The sequence below is a fragment of the Callospermophilus lateralis genome, chromosome 15 (genome assembly GCF_048772815.1).
Source record: "Callospermophilus lateralis isolate mCalLat2 chromosome 15, mCalLat2.hap1, whole genome shotgun sequence".
Taxonomy (NCBI): domain Eukaryota; kingdom Metazoa; phylum Chordata; class Mammalia; order Rodentia; family Sciuridae; genus Callospermophilus; species Callospermophilus lateralis.
The window spans coordinates 24,675,328-24,693,434 of NC_135319.1; positions in this window are offsets into that span (position 1 = coordinate 24,675,328).

An 18,107-nucleotide genomic window follows, 5' to 3' on the forward strand; every position below is an offset into this window, starting at 1 on the left:
GAGTGAGGCCCTGGATTAGAGCCCCAGCAACACACACACACACACACACACACACACACACACACACATTTTGATATTCAGTATACTGATAATGGTGATGTTCTCATTCTCATACTTTGAAATGCAATTTTACAACTGTGAAAGAACAGAGATACTGTGAAAGAACCCCAAAACTAATTATAGTTTTATTAGCCACACTAAAATATGTTAAGGGACAGTGCTATACATTTTCTATTATTTCTTACTACTAAGACTGACCAAATATTTATATGTTTATGATTCTGCCCATCAAGATCTCTTCTGATTTTGAACTTAAAAATAAAATCGCTAATAGAATACTGAAAAAAAAACAAAGCAAAAGAAGCTCAACATAGGTTTCCAGAAAGGAGACATATATCCAAATTATATGATATTTTCTATTTGCTGCTGGTGCTGCTGCTACTGATATTAAAGATATTTTTAAAAGTGAACTCAAGATACGGCTGATTCTCCTTGTATAATCCTATGCTCACTTGGGCTTTACCTACAACTGTGTTGGACACTTTTCTGCATGTTGAACTTCCTATCTCAAGGGAATGACTCTGTGTCTAAGGGCTTTCTCTGGCACCATAGGAGCAAGTACTTTAGAAAGGGTGTTATGGTTTAGATAAAAGATATCCACCCTGCTTCACTTGTACTACCTGACATCAACTCTCAGACAAATTGTCTCCACCCAAGCCTTTGTCTCAGCATCTGGTCTGGAAAGACTCCAGAAAAATAAGATCACAGTACACTGTGAATAGATGTTCAATAAACATTATTGAATTGATTTCCAGGCCCTGCTGTGTACCCTATCACCAACAAAAGAGAAACACTCAACATCCACATCCAACATCCTTTCACAGGTAAAATTATATAACTCTATGGTAAACTGTTGGTGCAGAGTCTATTCTAGGAATCAAGATGAGAAAGCAATGCTGTCTTTGAGAGTCAAGGAAAAAATCCAAGGGAAGTGATCTTTGAGATGTATATTAAAAGCAAGGAGGAGTTTCCTGAGAAAAATGAAGGTGAAAGAAATTCATTGAAGTGAGATAATCTATGCAAAGATACGGATCTAGAGAAAATCCATTATATTATTCTGGAAATTATAAGGAATTGTACAATGAGGACTAGAGACAAGATACAACTTTGTAAATGAGAGAAATCAAATCAAATGTAAAATAGATGTGAACCTGCCTCACAATGTGCCTAGCATAAAGTAGGTCCTCAGCAAATCTTACTGTTGTGGTTTAGTAATAAGGTGTCCCACAAAAGCTCATGTGTGGGACAATGCAAAAAAGTTTAGAGGTGAAATGATTGGGTTATGAAAATCCTAACCTAAACAGTGCATTAACACCTATATAGTTTAACTGGGTGGTAACTGTAGGTGGATAGGACATGGTTGGAGGAAGCAGGTCACTGAGGGCATAACTTTAGGGTTTATATTTTGTTCCTGGTGAGGGGAGAGCTCTCTTCACTTCCTGATTTCCACGTCCTGTGTTGCTTTCCTTCACAATGCCCTTCTGCAATGATGTTCAGCCTCACCTCAGGTCTAGGGCAATGGAGTTGGATGTCATCCTCTGTAACTGGGAGCTCCAAACTTTTCCTCCTCTAAAACTGTTTTTGTTAGGTCTTTTGATCACAGAGGTGAAAAAGCTGATGAAAACATTCACTTCATCCTGTGTGTCAGGAGTGGGCAAAATTTTCCACAAGATCAGGTTAAAAATGTAAAGGTTTGCAGGACATAAATCTTTTGTTGCACCTACTCAAAATTGCAACTGCAGCATAAAAGTAGACTAAAATAATACATAAATATAATGAGTGTGCCCCGTTATTTAAAAAAAAAATGTTTTACAAAAATGGTGTAGGGGCTGAATTTGGATACAAATTCCTATTATCAAACAGTGGTTCCCAAGATTTCCATCAAAAAGAAAAACTTTAATATATAACATCAATTTGAAAAAATAGTGTATACATATTTGTAACATATAATTTATTAAACTTAGAGATAATGACTGGAGAGTGAAATTAAGGAATTTTGAGATTATCTGCAGCTTGCCATGGCTATGCTGTGACCCAATAGTAGGAGGTGTGATGTGTTCACTCTGGGCATTTAGGACAATGTGAAGCTAAAGGAAGTTCATGATCAGTACGAGGTTTTACTTTTCAGAGTATTTCTAATATAATGTAAGTAAATATAAGAAACGCTAATACCCCAGCAGTTTTTAAAGTAATAGGATCACATAAAATTGAATAATTTCTGGATCTAATGATAACACTTAAGAGTAAAAGGGGCGAGCCTTAAGACTTGGGGCCGGGAGGATATTCTGTGGCAGCAGGAAGTCATAAACCAGAGAATCAGAGACAGTCAACCAGTCTCATCTTCCACCTTCAGAGAAAGTAACAATTAACCTTCCCTCAGTGACAATGGTGAAGTGACAACTGAGAGTGATAAGCAGGTAAGTTCATTTGTCTGACATCATGAAGGTGAGAGGAAAGTGAGGACTAGCTCACCACAGTACAGAGTTTACTGTTTCTGTTACCTCTGAATAGAGAGAAACTGAGGCAAAACCAAATAGCTCTGGAAGTAGACTTACCATTGCTAACATGGAAAACATGACCACAGCTATTTCATTGCCTTGGCCTCAAAACAGCTCCCTCTTGTTTGTTAGGGAACTATACCTATTGCAATGGAGGTGACATAATAATGACAAAAATATGGCAGAGTAGTTACTTCCTAGAAGATGTCAGTTATATCTGCACATTTCTAACAGAACTGGCTAAATTATCTTGAATTCACACCAGGCAAGACTGTGATGACAATTGTGAAGTAGACTCAGTCTGGCTCTTTCCTGCTCCCAGTCCCTTTCAATTTGAATTTGCACTCCAAACTACACATGCAAACTACACACTTCACATGCAATACTGCAACCTATGAGATGACTAACCTCTCCAGTTTTTTAAGACTTTCAATACCAAAACTGAGATAATTGATCACTCATTGAGGGAAAGGCTGACAGTAATGTGGCCACAGACAAAGGTCTGGTCCCCTAGAGGCCTGATCCACTTAGCTTGATTCCACTATGAGAACTTGACAGACTGCAGTGCAAAGCTGAGACCAAAAAAGGGATGGAAAAAATTACCTGGATTCCCTGATGGTTTCCTGATTTCTGACTCCAGTGATAATGAAGGACCAGCTGCAATTCTATCCCTTCAGCTACATAAAGCATGCTTGTATAACAAATTGCTTATTTATTGTTGATGATGTTGTTAAATTAGCACAGGCTGCTTTCTTTAACTCAGAACTAAACTAACTTTGATTAATATAATATTCATCACCACACTATCTAAACAACTAAAAAAAATTTTTTTACAATCTCATGCCCTACTGATGGTGAGTCAGTAGTACCATATCTGGACACCAAGGGTAGAATTATTAATAGTTTCTGGAGCAGTAGCAAGGCCCATTAATGCTTCAGAAAGAAAAGCACTAATGGAAAAGGGCCGCCTAGTTTCCAATTTTCTTTGTTAATGAGCACATTTCATTCTCAGGCCAACAATGACTAGCTCAGATTCCCTGGTGCCTGGAAAGTTCTAATCTAATCTAAGTGCTATCTTGGTCTGTTTTGAAATCACAGTGCAAATAAAGGTTTGTATTTCCAGGCCTTAAAACAGATTTGGAAACTAAAATTATACAAAAAAAAATTAAAATCTTAAGTCCAGGATATAGCAACCAACAATCCAATGCAGAACAATAAAAAGACAATTAATAAAAACATCAAGGTCTTAGGCTGGGGCTGTGACTCAGTGGCAGAGCACTTGCCTAGCATGTGTGAGGCACTGGGTTCGATTCTCAGCACCATGTATCAATAAATAAAATAAAAGGTCCATTGATTATATATATATATATATATATATATATATATATATATATATATATATAATTAAAAAATCAGGATCTGTCTGAGTCCTGAAATGTCTTAACTCAAAAGGAATGAAGTTCTCTTCCAGGTCTGTATTCTCTGCCTTGGACAATATGTTAGTCATCTACTATTCCATTCAGTATGAGGACAGAGAGGCATAAGTCACAAAGAGACAAAGACAAGGACCAAACTGGTTGAGAGAGCATTAGAGTAACAAAACAATGATGGCAGCACAATTTAGAAAACCCATCTTGAATCTCACAATTTTCCCAGCACCAATCTAATCCATGTCCCTCTCACCTCTCACTTTCAAAGCAATTACCTCCTACCTTGTCTCCTGCTTTCTCCTTTGTTTCCCCAAGTCAGCTCCCCCCAAACCAGCCAGAGTGTCATCTTTCGAAGCTAGAAATCAGATTGTGTCACCCTTGACTGGAAACACTCTAACTGCCCATCATAGTCAGAACAAAATCCAATCTCCTGACAATTCTATGTACATCTGGTCCTAGATAACCTGGGGGCTATTGTTGAGATTGTCTGTCTTCCTCGTTAGAATGTAAAGTTCATGAGGGCAAAAGCTTGCCTTCTCCTATATGACTATGTTCCCAGTTCCAGGTACAGAGTAAGTCTCTGAGAATCAATAGATAAATGATCAAAGATGAAAAACATATCTAGGTTCAAATCCCAGCTCTTTTCAACTGCCAGCTTATATTACCTTTAGCAAGGCACCTAACTTCCCTAGACCCAAGTTTTCTTCATCTCTAAATCAAAGCTATCCCTTCCCTTCAAAAGTTGTCACGAGGAACAGTTGAGATCACTGAGGTAAATCCCCTCCATAGTGGCTAGACCTCTGTAGGCATTCAGCAAGTCTCCCCCCCTCAGTCATTCCTTCACCTTCTGGGGAAGCCAAAAGCAGTAACTAGTGAGCATCCCAGGCCTTAGGAGCTGTTGGGTTATGTGAATTTATCAGTTCACTTGAGCGTAGATATTCTGTCATTTAGTCAATAGGTTTCTTGGTCACTGTATATGTCCTTAAAAGGCAAACATTCCTGTAAGAAAATATTCATCTTTATCTTAATAAAAGTCATGCTTAAAATGATTTTTTATGTGACTAGAAGCCCTGTAAAAGCCAGAAAAAGCAGAAATCAAGATGCCCAAAAGCAATTTCATAGATGTCTAGAGAGTTTGTTTGATTTAAAATCACAGCCTGAAATAAGGGTCTCAGCTAAATCATCAGGGATGATGGAAAAATTGGCACCTGTGAAGGAAAGACCACCTTAAGTATAAACATCACTCAGGTGGGCAAGGTTATTACTACCTGATCAAGGGATACTTGTGCTGGGAAATTCCCAAGTGATTGCAGTAGACTAACTGCTCATTGTTTCATTGGCTCCAGGAATTATTGTATTAAAAATAAGCTAACGAGGCAATCATTTCGAACTGTCTTAAGATTTAATTATAGTTGTTCTAAGAAGACCAGATGACCCCAATCCTACTACAATTCAGCCCAATACCTATGCCCTCTATTTTGCTTTTACGTTTGGAGGTGGAAGAGAGAGCAATTGACCTTAATCAGCTACTTCTCTCCATAAAGGAGACACTGAAACAAACTCATCTGATCTGTTCACAATGCCACCTCAGCCTCTGATGTTTTACCATCTCCTCTCACAACTCTTCAGGGCTATGAAATGCTTATCAGCCTTGTCCTCTGGCTCCATAGAGTCTACAGCCTAAAAATGTCTTGGTTCTTTGGGTCATAGAGAATTTAGAATCTTGGAAAATCCCCCAAAGTCTAATAGCTTGTTGTCCTGTAATACTGGATGATTTCAAAAAATCATCCTTTTATTTATTGAATCTTCTTCAGTGATGGGCTTCCTTTTCCCACAATTCCAACCATTACCTTCAACCCCCAGGTAAGCTTTTGAAGTTGAAATCCGTCTTAAAAACAGAATTCTGTCCTTTTGTAATTCTATCCTATTTTCTTCTGGTTGCTAAGATATTTCACATCTAAGTGTATGGACTCATGGGGTCGATTGTTAATAATCAACCTGGTTTGACTAAGTTTTGTGGTTTTCTTTTATTCCTTACACATCCCTTCATGTAAGTTTGAGCTCACATTCCTAAAATGAATGGGTCTTGATTTAATAAACAGACATAAATAAGATTGCTCTTTGGACAGATATAAACCCTATTTTTATAGGAAACGGAGCTCATTTTTTAATACACCAATACTTGAAATCCAGCCAAAACCATCTTCTTTCTTACAGAAATCTGGGCTGCTGATATTTCTTAGAGAAAGAATTCTAAATCCGGGAGGGAGGAATGACCTGAAAGCTCATCAGTGTCCTAAATTCTGTACTAGTAATTTTAGAATCATAATTTTAGAACATGAGATTGCACTGAGGAGCTAATAATACTACTAAAACTTGTTGCTATCTTTTCTCAGCCTAGATTAAGGTTTTATAAGCAAAGAACACCAAAGCTCTGAAAAATTATTACTATGTTATTTGCAGGACAGCCTAGATTAACCTCTGTCTCAGGGGAGACTTTATCTCTCTATATACTTGAGGTAGAAGAAGTTGGAATGAAAAGCAAAGTCTTATTTACTATTAGTTTACTTGAATGGTTAGAAAAATGATTTTTGAAGTGGATAAAGTCCTTGACCTGTGGTTTGACATTTTATACAGTTTTTCCTTGCCATTCAAACTTGGCTGATGAAGAACAGAAAACATGAGAGAATTTATGAGGTCAATGTTTACTTAAAGGTCTTCCAGGGGTCTCTCAGATGTGTCAAAGACTACTATGCCATGCTCATTGTGTTCTCTGTTGTTAATTAATTCTTTCAAAATTGTTGAGTGTCTGCTAGAGGCCAATCATTGTGCTAGGAACAGAGGGTAGTAAATTGACTCCATTCCATCTTTCCAGACAATAGTTCAGTGGTAAGTTCACTTGTCCTGCTTGGTGTCTCTACTTAGAATGCCGAAGTACTCATTGTTGGCTTTCTGGAATCCATCAACCCTACTTTCCCCTTCAGTACTTTGCTTCTTCCATAGACTCATCTCTAAAAAGTAGCATGGAAATAATTAGCATCTTTGTGAGTGAATACATGACTAACTCTTCTGTTGCTTCTCTTTACCCACAATTCACCTTTTCCAATAGACAAGGGTCTACTATTACAGAATATATAAATATATAAATGCTTTTTCCAGGAATTTCATTTTTTAAAAAGGATTCTGGGAGAGGATAAAGTTTAGCTCAGGATACGCAGTTTCAACAATAAACTCTCTGGCTATGCCTACATATGGCTACCTAGTATCTTTCATTTCATATGGTTATAAACTAACATAAATATAAAGAAGATTTTTTTTTTAAGTTTTTCACTATGTTGCTAGGGATCAAACCCAGGGCCTCACACATGCTAGGTGAGTGCACTACAATTGAGTCACATCCCTCAGCCCATAATACAAAGCAGGATTAATGATAAAAACACAAATATTTCCTGGGCCAAGGACATAAAATGAAAACTTGATGGTAATTCAGTGGCATTTTTACTGGAAACTATAATAGCCAAAGGTAGATGTTACTCTCCATCTCTCTCAAGACTTCTAACTTCTCTAAGTTTGTTTCATCTTCCTATCTTGATCAACTGCTTCTTCTAATTTATCTTGGTCATGGCTCAATATGGCCAGCCGCCCTAACTCTATGTCATAAAGTTTTAGCCTTTTTCCCATAACCAACTAGTATCAAATTTGGTTCTTCAGTTTTAATATGAAAGAGGGAGAGAAAAATGAAAAGTATATGACTCAGACTTTGATTGGTGTAGTTCGTCTCTTTAAGTCATGCCATAAAATGTGCTGACTAAGCATTGCAGATATTGGGCAAGATCTTCCTCCAGCCCAATTTTCTGAGCCCAGAAAATACCAATGTATCAGTATATAGGGCTGTCTGTATGGGCTCTGGATACAACAGAAGTTTCCAAAAGTCTGGGATGAGACAGGCAATTAAATATCTTTTTTTCTAATTGATTCAGAATAATTACACATATTTATGGAGTATAATGTGATGTCTTGATAGATGTATATATTGTGTAATGATTAAACCAGCATATTAAGCATATCTATCAGTTTACACGTTTATAATTTCTTTGTGATAAGAACATTCAAAGTTCTCTATTGTAGCTATTTTGAAGTAATGAACACAATATTGTTAACCATAGTCATCCTACCATGCAATACCAGAAGTTTTTCCTCCTAGCCACTGTAACTTTGTACTCTTTGACCAATCTCTCTGTATACCTCTCTCCTCATCATTTTTCTAGCCTCTCTGCTCTCTATTGCCATGAGATCAGCTTCTTTAAATTCTGCATAAACTCATCTCTAAAAAGTGGCTTGGAAATAATTGGCATCTTTGTGAGTGAATACATGACTAACTCTTCTGTTGCTTCTCTTTACCTACAATTCACCTTTTCCAATAGACTAAGGATCCACTATTACAGAATATATACAATGATGTAGGGGTATTGCTTTTCCAGTCATTCTCTCCCCTCCTCCTTGCTAGTGTAGCTCATTTCCCACAGTAAATGAAATATCCTTTAACAGACCCAATCTTTGTATTTGTAACATAAAAGAGCTGTAGGTTTTCATAAAGTATGATCAACCCTTCCTTTCCTTCTCCTTTCCAATTGTTATAGATTTTTTCTAGGTTCAAATCCACTTTTCATTGTTTTCTTGCCTCCCACATCTATTTATTCGCCTCCATTGTAGGCTCTAAACCTTCAGAACCTAATGAGTACTGAAACAAAATGTAATTCACATAGAACCACTCGTGATCATATTGATAGCAATCATGATAAGAGGGTACTCAGACAGTCCCCATCTGCCTGGCACTCTGTGGCTGGAACATTGAGTATCAGAGACAAGTGAGCATAGGGGGTGGAGTATTTGTAAATGCCCTTCACAGGCATCCCGAGAGGAGCCAAGCACCTCTAGATTGTCCCCTCTTCAACTGATAAGGCTGGACTGGCCATGCCTCATAATATAGTTTGGGGTCTTCCTGAATTCACCTGGACTCTTTATCTATCTCCCCGTGTTTTCCCTCCTCTTCCTCTTGACAATTTGTTTGCCCTAATTTTAATTATTCAGAGAAATTTTTTTTAACTGTAGATGGGCAAATTGCCCACTTGCATACAATACATAGTAATCCAAGAAACCATACCATAGAAGATATAGAATAAAATTTATGTTGGTGTAAAATGCCTTTAGGAAATCCCTCACTATTCCACAGATTCAGCTAGGCTATGAAGCTATGTCATGTACTTTATTTGATAATGATGTATTTGATGGCATGAAAAACTTGAAAAGTAAATATATATATTTTTTGTCCTTCATAAACAGATTATGGATGGATAGGAATAAACTGAAAGTTATAGGAATGGTTAACAGAATAGGAGTTCTCAACTAAGTTCTCTGGTTTCATCATTGGATTCATCACTGGGCAAACTGGCCTAACTCTTGTGGGGCTCCATTTGCTCAAAAGTCAAGTGCTAGTTAGACATAAAGCAAACACTGTTGGTTGCCAGGAGTCATTCTCTCCCCTCCTCCTTGCTAGTGTAGCTCATTTCCCACAATAAATGATCTCTCTGCAACGATGATTCTCATTCCCATGTCATCTCACTCAATTAGGACACCTAACCAGTCTTGGACAATGGAAACTTTTTTTCTGCATGGAGTTTTCTGAGGAAGGTTTCCTTTGTTACTGAAAATAAATTTCCCTCTGCATGTCTTTGGAAGTTTTCATTCTTGGAATGATGGAAGTCTTAGGGCAATCATGATGTAGAAGATAAGAAGGTTAAATAGAATCTGAGCCAGAGCCGTGACATTTTTAGCTGCTTAGTTACCACCCTAAAAGTCATTGAACCACTTTTTATTGTATAAAATATTTTCATTGGGGTATTTCATTCTTTGTAGCCCCCAAATCTCCTTACTGAATAAATACCACTACCTCTAACACTACTTCCAGCTCACAGAATATATGATCCTATGAGAAAAGAGAGAGAGAGAAGCAATGTCCCTTTTGAAAAGTTATTTTAAGCATCTATAGAAAAGAAATTCCAAAAAACAATACTTCAAGAAGTCAGACTTATAACTAGTCAAGAGTTGAGAGCTGCTGGCACAGTATGGCATAAAAAGCACAGAGATGAATCTATTCCATACATGGCTTGGTTAGGGGAAGGGGCATCTGTAGTGTACATCTGTAACATTTTTTTGATGGCCTATCATTTAAGCATCTTTCCTCTTTTACTATAAATAGAAGTCAAAGGAGATATTTTCTCCAGGCAAATCAGAGGAAGAGCAGTTGACTAAGAATGGAGCAGCTGAGAGTCAGGGTTGTGGCTCAGTGGTAGAGCGTTCACCTAGCATGAGTGAGGCACTGGGTTCAATTCCTAGCACCACATAAAAATAAAAACAAATAAAGGTATTGTGTTCATCTACAACTAAAAAAAAATTTTAAAAAGAATGAAGCAGCTGATGCTCATACAAGGGATTTTGAATCTTAGGGTATGGGAAAAGAGGGATGCCAATGCAGTTCTAAAGTTATTGAGGGCAGAGGCCTTGACCTTGATGTGCTAGTGAAGATACTTCCAATCCCCGCTTCCTAACTAGACTTACCTCTGTGGTGTGAACTTGGATTAGAATTCTTAATGCTCAGTCTCCTTTGGTCCTGCTTGCATTTTTAATCTTGTTCTCCAACTTCCCAAATCCTTCTGGAAGCTTTCCCTAATATATTTCAAATAAATTGTTCTCTGGTTTTGGTTAACTAGAGGTTGTTTTTCACAACCAAAAAGTCAGATTGATACAGACTCAAATCTTCAATATGAAGAAATGTGTCAAGAGTCTAAATCTCATATAGACTTGTGAAAATAAAATTTGTAACAATTGCTGGAGTTTTCAGAGAAGATTTGGAATTTTCTAATACTTCTGGTCCCATCCAAGAGAAGAATGTCAGTCTTGGGAGGCACTGAAGAAGCCATGTCAGTCCTCCACGGAACAGCTTCAGGTTATCTTGGCTGCCCCTGTTCTGTACACGGCTCCCTCAAAGACTTGAGATAAAGTGCTTGTTCATGACTTTAGAGAACATTCTTGTTTCTCATTGCCATTTTTCAGAGAAAGCAGTGAATGTCCTTCAAAGGTCCTTCTGACATATACTTAGTGAGATGTGTGTGTATGTGAGCAAAAAAAAAAAATATATTGAATAGAATGTGACCTTTATGAAGAGGAACACCTGCAGAGTTCGCTAGAGAGCAAGGAGCCTACAATGTTCCATTTATGGTGCAGTTGTTCCCCTATACCTTAAAGACCAGACTTCCTGCCATAATTGTAAAAACAAGTTACAAAATTAAAATAAATAAAACTAAAGGAAAATAGAAATGAGAATTATACCAAAACAAAGATAATATGCTATTTGCCCACTAAAGTTGTTGGTAGAAAAATACAATGAACAAAAGAGATAAAAGTATTAAAAAGAAAATAGGAATCAGAACAGTTGATTATAATATAGAGAAAAAAGATTAAAATACATTAAAGATTAGAGGAAATTTAAAGATTAAATTAAAAGGAAGAGTGAAAGGGAAAGTCACAAGTAGAGACTAAAAAAATAATATGAATCCAAATGGAAACATTATTTTTTAAAAATCTAACTCAAAATAAGATAGGGTAGCAGATTGATGCAAAGTTGTAAAGGCATGTGGTGTCTTTTAAGTAAAAGTAACTAGTAACTCCATTCCCTATGAAGATAAGAAAAACATAAACAACAGAATCAGGTAGCTTTTGTTATAGGAAAGTATAGTCTCTTGAATGGCCTTCATGAACAGAGGACACTGGGACAGAGAGCAAATTGAGAACCACATATAACCTTCCAGGATATTTATCTTTTTCAATCTTACCTAATAAAGGTAACAAACTGTCTCAGAAAATTGTCCCACCAATTGGGAAAGCATACAGCTGTCTTAATGTTTGCCTTTGTTATTTTAGATAACCAAAATACCCTTTTTGAGCCCCACTGCATATATGTAAATATAAATCTATTTGCTTTTATATGAGTTTTCTTCTTGAATTTCTTCAACAATCCTTTTGAGGCTCAGTGATTTTATAACACTACATATGTACTGTGTATTAGTTTTGTATGGATGCTGTAACAAATTATTATAAACTTAATGGATATATATATATATATATATATATATATATATATATATCCATTATACATATACATATATATCCATATATATATATGGATATATACATATATATATATCCCCCACCACACAAGTTGGATATATTCCCCACCACACAAGTTTATTCTCTTAAAGTTCTCAAGACCAGAAGTCCAAAATAAGTTTTTTATAAGTAAAATCAAGGTGTTGGGGAGAGGCTGATTCCTTCTGGAGGCTCCGAGGAGAACCTGATTCCTTGCCTTGTCCGACATCTAGAGAGGCTGCCCTCAACTTTTGACATATCACAATGTCTTTTTGCTCTCAGCTTCTGCCATCACATTGCATCTCCTTCTGTGTCACTCATTATTTTAAAAACTATTTTGGTTCTATAAGGTCATCTGAATAATCCAAGAACAATGTCTATATTTCACAATCCCTAATTTATTCACATCTACAAAGTCCATTTTTGCCATGTAAGTTGGCATTCACAGATTCTGGACATAGGACACAGACATCTCTGGGGGCCATTATTCAGCCTGCTACAGACTGGTCATGTCCGAATTTCCTGAGTAATGGGTATTACTGAGTATATCAGTTCAGTTAATAGAATTGTACCAATGTCAATTTCTCAGTTTTAATAATTGCTTTAAGATTATTTAAACTGTTAACCTTAGATAAGGGGGTATATACAAAGTTTCTGTATGATTTTGGTAAGATTTCTGTATGTCTACAGTTATCAGATGGTAGGGGTACAGCTCAGCGGCACAGTGTATGTCTAGCATGTGCAGAGTCTTGGGTTTAATCCCCAGCACCAAAAATAAATAAATAGATTAAATTATCAAAAATACAATATAATTGAGTATATAGACCAACAATGACAAAAAATTTCTGGGGGCTTTAAAAGATTACCAGGTCTTTCTTAGGATTATAGAATCATATTCGGCAGACAGAGCCTAAGAATCTATATTGTAGACAAGTACATGATCCTGTTTCACAGCCAGTTCTAAGAACTACTAACAATTATGTCAGTAGTATTCCAAGTGTGGTTCACTATCAGCAACCTTGCCTGATGTCTTATTAGAAATACACATTCTCAGGCCCTATTAAGCACCATCTGTGCAGGACATGACCCCAGACATTTTGTGTTTTAATAAGTTCTCTAGATGATTCTTCTGCACAATTAACACTGATAAGCACTAGACTGTGTGGTTTTTAAATAATGGGATGTAGCTATCACTATCTCCAGTTTTCATAATCTAAGGCTCAGTTGTATGAAAATACTCAATGTAACAGGGCTAAGAGTGTGCCAAAACTGGTACAAAATTGCAGGTCTGATGAAAATCTTCATCAAGTTTTCATTTAATTCTGATCTTTCACCTTCAGGCTTTATGTTAAAGTGTTGACGTCTCTCATAAAATGAAAATGCATTACCCTGTGTGGAGATATCCTTTACAGTGAAATGGGATTAACCACAGATGGAAGAGGTAGCCTGTTATTAGCAGAGGCTTAGGGAATGAGAACCAGAATAATAAGCTTGATGATCAAGACAAAACTCCAAAATCAGACCCAATCATATATTTCAAAAATTTCAGGCCGACTAGATCTTCCTTCAATTGATTATCTTTGTAGGTATATTTATACTTCTTAGATAAAACTGCCAAATAATGACATTCAGAAAAAAATGATTATCTCATATATAAAGGAATAGCCAAGAAGTCAGGTCCACATGTGTGGTGAAAGGAAGAGTCAATTCCTATTACAAACCCACTCCCTGTTTCTTGGGGCCCAGGATATTCAAAGAGCAAAAGTGAGTGTTTGGTAATGCAACTCAGAGCAAAGAAAGGATAAGACACAAAGATCACTCTAAAACAATGCACAAGATGGCAGAAAACAGCTAATTATCACACTGATGCTGTACCTGGAGTCTGAACAACTTTCTCAGCATCAACCTAAGGTCTACCCTGTGACAAGAGATAGAACGGAATGATTGACAGCTGATATCAGAGAAGAGGCAGGGCCTAGAGAGAGAGACAGAGAGCAAAGGAGGTTGAAATTTAAAACCATCTGAAAGAAGAACCAAATTTCCCCTGGTGATACTGTAAAGAGTAGTTAACTGAGGACCCAGTTTTGTGGGAGTTGTGAGTGATTCACACTCACTGATGTTGGAAAGAATATGTAGACATAAAGAGGAGAGCCTTTTCACATTCCACCCCACCTGAGGATTCCACATGTGTTGTAAGATACAAATCAAATCTGATGGACTTTTTCTGGACCTGGCTGACTGTAAGGATGTTTAATCATGAGTTGATCCCACATCCTATTCACAACTTTGAGGGAGCAGAAAGACAGATACGGGAGTGGGGAATCTAAAGCCCTAAGGGAGGTTTGGTGAGAAAAGAAAATTAACTTCACCCGAGCCTTAGTTGAGCTTATACCCACCATGTAGGCTACAGTGCCAGGGCATTGTCTCTCTCTGGCTATGTATGATGTGTAGAAAGCTGGCTGTTTTAGTTAGCTTTTCCATTGCTTTTCATTGTTGTGACCAAAAGACCTTACAAAACAACACAGAGGAAGAAAAGTTTATTTTGACTCAAGGTTTCAGAAGTTCAATTCATGGTTGGCCAACTCCACACGGAGAGAGGGAGAGGGAGAGGGAGAGGGAGAGGGAGAGGGAGAGAGAGAGAGAGAGAGAGAGAGAGAGAGAGAGAGAGAGAGAGAGAGAGAATATTCCACTCACTCAACAGGGATAAAATGTAAACCTCAAAAGCATGTACCAGGTGACCTACTTCCTCCAGCTACACCCTGCATGCCTAGAGTTACTGCTCAGATAATCCATGTCAGTGGATTAATCCACTGATTAGATTACACCTCTTGTAATCTAAACATTTAACTTCTGAACTTTCTTGCATTGCCTCACAAATGATCCTTTGGGGGACACTTAATATCTAAACCACAACAGTGGCAAACCTCATGCTAAGAGTACTTTCAAATCCTCAGAACCTTTCATAGACTTGCTTATTTCACATCCTCATTTTTTCAGCCCATAAAATTTCTGACTATGGAGAAACCCAGTTGCTTTATGAAGGGACAAAGATGAGGAAAAAAAATCCTAGAAATGATTCTGGGCTCTCTTTGACATTGGTTGAGCATTACCACCTGCAGCCTGACTAGAAAGAATTTTGAAGTGCTTTGTAAACCACTCAAGTACTTAGCAGCTCTTGCTTAGGAATGAAGGCTAAAAGTCCACAGAGTGGGAGGTAGGACAAAACATGCTCTCTCTGAGCTTTCCTGACATGCTGGCTGCCTTCCAGGCTACCTGATTAAATCAGAAACTAAATTTGTCACTGACCTGTTTTGTTATCTCTGGTATAGTCAGTTACTGCAAGCCCAGTGCTCTGTGAGTTATTTCTTGTGCCTGTGAAATTTAGGTATATCACAATCTGTTTTTCATATCAGAATTTTTGCAAATAGTGGACTATGCTGCTAGTTATTGCCTAAAGTGGGTAATTACCTAATAATTTGGGGACAAAAGAAGATTGGGAGTGAGCCAAACAAGGGAAGCAAGACACACTTCTATGAATGATTTCTTAAACATGCTACTGCATATTTCTGCTGAGCACACCAAAGCTAAAGAGAAATCAGAAAATCAATGAACTGGCCCATATCCATTGAACACTTTTGAAACACATAGTTCTGCACTGATAATGAACAATTCTAGCCCCTGGATCATTCCAGGATATTGAACCTAAGAAACTCTTAGATGAGGTGTTAAATGCGTAGAGTTATGGAGCAGGGGCTTCAAAAATAAAACACACAGCTGCTCATATCAAAGAAAATACAGTGTGGTGGAGCAAAGACAAGTAAACATATTTATCAGACAATGTAATGAATAACACAGTGAAGGTAAGTCCTGTGGAAAAGCCAGAAGATGGGAAACCAACCCAGAATGACTTGGCACAAGAGTAAAAGGGAAGAGAAGAGGGCAGGAACAATGACTAACTTTATTTTCTGTAGTTCAAGGAAGTTTTTGCTTCACTTCATGTTTTCAGAAGATAATATCTCAGAAAAACCTCAAATGATACCTCTGGGTACCTCATTGAACACTTACTCCTTGAGAAAAATTGATTCTTTCAGGAGTCATGAAGAAATAAAGGGCCTGTGATAACCTGGATGGAACTGAGGGACACTCTGTTAAGTGCAATCAGGCAGAAAAACCAATTATGCATGCTCTCACTAATGTATGGAAGCAAAAATCCCTTGTTGCTTTGAAACTTACAAAATAAAATTTTAGTTGGACTCTATGTGATTTATTGATTCTTGATTCTATTTCTTCCACTATAGCAGTCTTATTAAGGAAGTTGGGGCCTAATCTCGCATGATGAAGATTAGGGCCTATTTTTCATCTGTTAGACCCAGGATCTTAATGGGTTCTGATGAAAGAGAAACTAAACTGGACTTTGGGAGGAAAGACCTGGGTTCTTGTATGGTAATCCTTTTTTTTTTTTTTTTCCACTTTGGTACAGGGAATTGAACACAGGGGCACTCAACCACTAAGTCACATCCCCAGCCATATTTTGTATTTTATATATATATTTTATTTTGAAACAGGGTCTCACAGGGTTGCTTAGCGCCTCTCTAAGTGGCTGAGGCAGGCTTTGAATTCACGATCCTCCTGTCTCAGCCTCCAGAGCCGCTGGGCTGTCATCCTCTCTTTCATTTTAGTAGTCATTTTACCTACATAGGCCTCAAGCACATATTAGCAAACTTAGGTCAAATTTGTTTTCTGCTCCCTGTGTTTTACAGTAATGTTGGGGAACTCGTGATTGTAGGGGTACAGAAACACTGAAGACCTTTAGTTATTTTTGTCTTTACGCTTTTTTTCTCTTCCTTTTTCAAGTCTTTGCTACGTATACAGCACAATTCTGAGAAAATATGAAAAGCAGGGCACGGTCCTGTCCCCTGGAACTTAACGAATCTGGGTAAAGAAACCATGAAACTACTGGAAGGTAATGCACTGTAAAGGTCCCCCAAAGGCAATACGCTGGAATACAAAGGGAAGATTTGACTGAAGTTACACACATACATTGCTGGTGAGATTGCAGATTTGTGCAACAACTCTGGAAAGCAGAATAGAACAACCATATGACCCAGCTATCCACTCCTTGGTGTATATCCAAAAGATATAAAATTAGCATACTACAGCAATGCAGCCTGAACAGATTTATAGCAGCACAATTCACAAGAGCCAAGCTATGGAGCCAATGAAGAAGGTATACTTCAAGAGATCATTGGGCAGAGAAAATGTGATATATATATATATATATATATATATATATATATATATATATATACACACACACACACACACACACACACACACACACACAAACACAAAAAAATCCCTTGATGCTTTGAAATATACGAAATAAAATTTTAGTTGAAATCCATCTGATTTATTGATTCTTGATTTTATTTCTTGCACTATAGCAGTCTTATTAAGGAAGTTGGGGCCTAATCTCACATGATGAAGATTAGGGCCTACTTTTTCTTCTGTTAGACCCAAGGTCTCTGGTTTAATTCCTAGGTCCTAGTTCCACTCTGGATTGAGTTCTGTGCATGGTGAGAGACTGGGGTTTTAATTTCATTTTGTTGCCTATGGATTTCCAGTTTTCCCAGCACCGTTTGTTGAAGAGGCTATCTTTTCTCCAAAGTATTTTTGAGCACCTTTGTCTGATAGAAGATAATTGTAATTTAGTGGGTTAGTCTCCGTGTCCTCTATTCTGTACCATTGGTCTACCAGTCTGTTGATATACACAAGGGAATGTTACTCAGCAATAAAAGAGAATACCATCATGGCATTTTCAGGTAAATGGACGGAGATGGAGGAGATGATGCTAAGTGAAGTCATCCCATCCCAAACAAACGAATGCCAAGTGTTTTCTCTGATATAAGGAGTC